Genomic DNA, 2500 nt, shown 5'->3' with positions numbered 1-2500 from the left:
AAAGGTTCCACACGACGGGGCGTCCGGCGCCAAGCCACCAGGGCGGGCTCGGACAACCCCACAGGCGCCCGGGGGGCCCCCAACCCTCCCCCAGGGACGCGGGGCAGCGCGCGCACGCGCCGCCGCACACGGCCACGGCCCACACGACGGCCGTCGGGTAGCCCCCTCCCGACGGCCGCGGCGGCAGTGACCGTGGCGCGCCACGCCGCGCGCCACCCCGTCCCCTCGGGGGACGGCGGGGTCTGGGGGGAGACGGGAGGCAGCTCCCGACTACTCCCCGCGGGCCCGACCGCCCCGAACCCCAAGGCGGACGGGCGACACCCCCCCCAGGGGTCTTTAAACCTCCGCGCCGGGACGCGCTAGGTACCTGGAAAGGGTGAGGCGGGCGAGGGGCACGGCACGCCCCACGGGCCAACGCCCCGACGTCGACCCCCAACCGCCGCGTCCCCCCACCGGGCCCGCGGCCGCACGCGGGCCTCGGCGCCGCCGGCCCGTGACCGCAGGGGGTGCCCCGCCGCGCGCCGGCCGACCGCCGGCCCCGGAGGGCCCCGCCGACGCCAGACGACCACCCCCCCGCCGTCCCCCCCGAGACGCGGGGCAGAGCCCGCCCCCGCCCCTCCAACCCTCACACACCCGGTGCGGCCGGCCCCGCCGGACCCCGTCCTCTCGCCCCAGCCCATCCGCTGGGGGGACCCCTACCCGAACCCGCGTTCCCGGGCACCCTCCCCCCCCCCCCACACCACCACCGAGGGCGGAGGGAAGGGGCTCCGACGGGGAGCTGGGCGCCAAGCGGGCAGGGGACACGCGTCAGAGGTACGGGAGAGGCGAAAACAGGGCGGGAGAACCGGACAGACGGCCGCGGGAGGCGTGGGGGGTGGGGGACGGGGCGGGAGAAAGCCCCGAGGCTCGGAAGGCGTGGGGAGGCGAGGCGCCTGGCGACCGGCGCGGCAGGCCCAGAGCGGCAGACAGACGGCCGGCCGGCGACCGGCCGAGGCAGACCGGCCCAGGGCCGGCGACGGGAGGCGGCGGGGCAAGGCAAGCGGCCCCGCGACGGGGAGCCGCCGCCCGCCACGCCGCACAGCCCGCCAGACGCGACCGGAGGATCCGCGCCGCGCGGATCCGCGGCCTTTGTGGGGGGAGGCAGTCGTGGCCGGCGCCACGGGGCGAAAGGCGCGTGGGGTGGGGTGGGGGCGTGGGGAGCTTGCGGAGCCAACCCCCTCACCACCCCACCCCCGAACCCTCGGGGCCAACCTCGAGGGACGTGGCGGGGAGGGCCGGGCTATCGGGAAGAGGGGACGCACGCCGGAGGGCGACGCCACCGGGCGACGGGGCAGGGTGGCGGGGCGCCCCCGGCCGGGTGGGGGGGAACGGAGGCGCGGAGGGGCCGGCGGCGGGAGGAGGGGCGCGGGCGGGCAAGCAGGCGGAGGAGAACCCGCCTCTTCCCACCCGATATCCCCACAACTCAGCCACGCCGCCCCCCCACCTCTCTCGCGCGGCTCCTCGCCCCCCAGACACACCGGGGAGTAGCCCCCGACCGGCCCCCGGCCGCCCGTGGGGGGCGGGGCGCCCTCCGGACGCGTCTCGCTCTCCCCCTCTCCCCTCCTCCCGGTCCCATCCCGCGCCGCACGGGCGGAGGAGAGGCTCGCGAGCCGGGCGCGGGGCGGGGCGAGGCCCCCGCGCCGCTCTCGGAACCGACCGCGTTAATGATCCTTCCGCAGGTTCACCTACGGAAACCTTGTTACGACTTTTACTTCCTCTAGATAGTCAAGTTCGACCGTCTTCTCAGCGCTCCGCCAGGGCCGTGGGCCGACCCCGGCGGGGCCGATCCGAGGGCCTCACTAAACCATCCAATCGGTAGTAGCGACGGGCGGTGTGTACAAAGGGCAGGGACTTAATCAACGCAAGCTTATGACCCGCACTTACTGGGAATTCCTCGTTCATGGGGAATAATTGCAATCCCCGATCCCCATCACGAATGGGGTTCAACGGGTTACCCGCGCCTGCCGGCGTAGGGTAGGCACACGCTGAGCCAGTCAGTGTAGCGCGCGTGCAGCCCCGGACATCTAAGGGCATCACAGACCTGTTATTGCTCAATCTCGGGTGGCTGAACGCCACTTGTCCCTCTAAGAAGTTGGGGGACGCCGACCGCTCGGGGGTCGCGTAACTAGTTAGCATGCCAGAGTCTCGTTCGTTATCGGAATTAACCAGACAAATCGCTCCACCAACTAAGAACGGCCATGCACCACCACCCACGGAATCGAGAAAGAGCTATCAATCTGTCAATCCTGTCCGTGTCCGGGCCGGGTGAGGTTTCCCGTGTTGAGTCAAATTAAGCCGCAGGCTCCACTCCTGGTGGTGCCCTTCCGTCAATTCCTTTAAGTTTCAGCTTTGCAACCATACTCCCCCCGGAACCCAAAGACTTTGGTTTCCCGGAAGCTGCCCGGCGGGTCATGGGAATAACGCCGCCGCATCGCCAGTCGGCATCGTTTATGGTCGGAAC

The sequence above is a fragment of the Bos indicus genome, chromosome 3 (assembly GCF_029378745.1).
Source record: "Bos indicus isolate NIAB-ARS_2022 breed Sahiwal x Tharparkar chromosome 3, NIAB-ARS_B.indTharparkar_mat_pri_1.0, whole genome shotgun sequence".
Lineage (NCBI taxonomy): Eukaryota > Metazoa > Chordata > Mammalia > Artiodactyla > Bovidae > Bos > Bos indicus.
The sequence above is the reverse complement of the archived record's forward strand: the minus strand, read 5'-3'. Positions refer to the sequence as shown.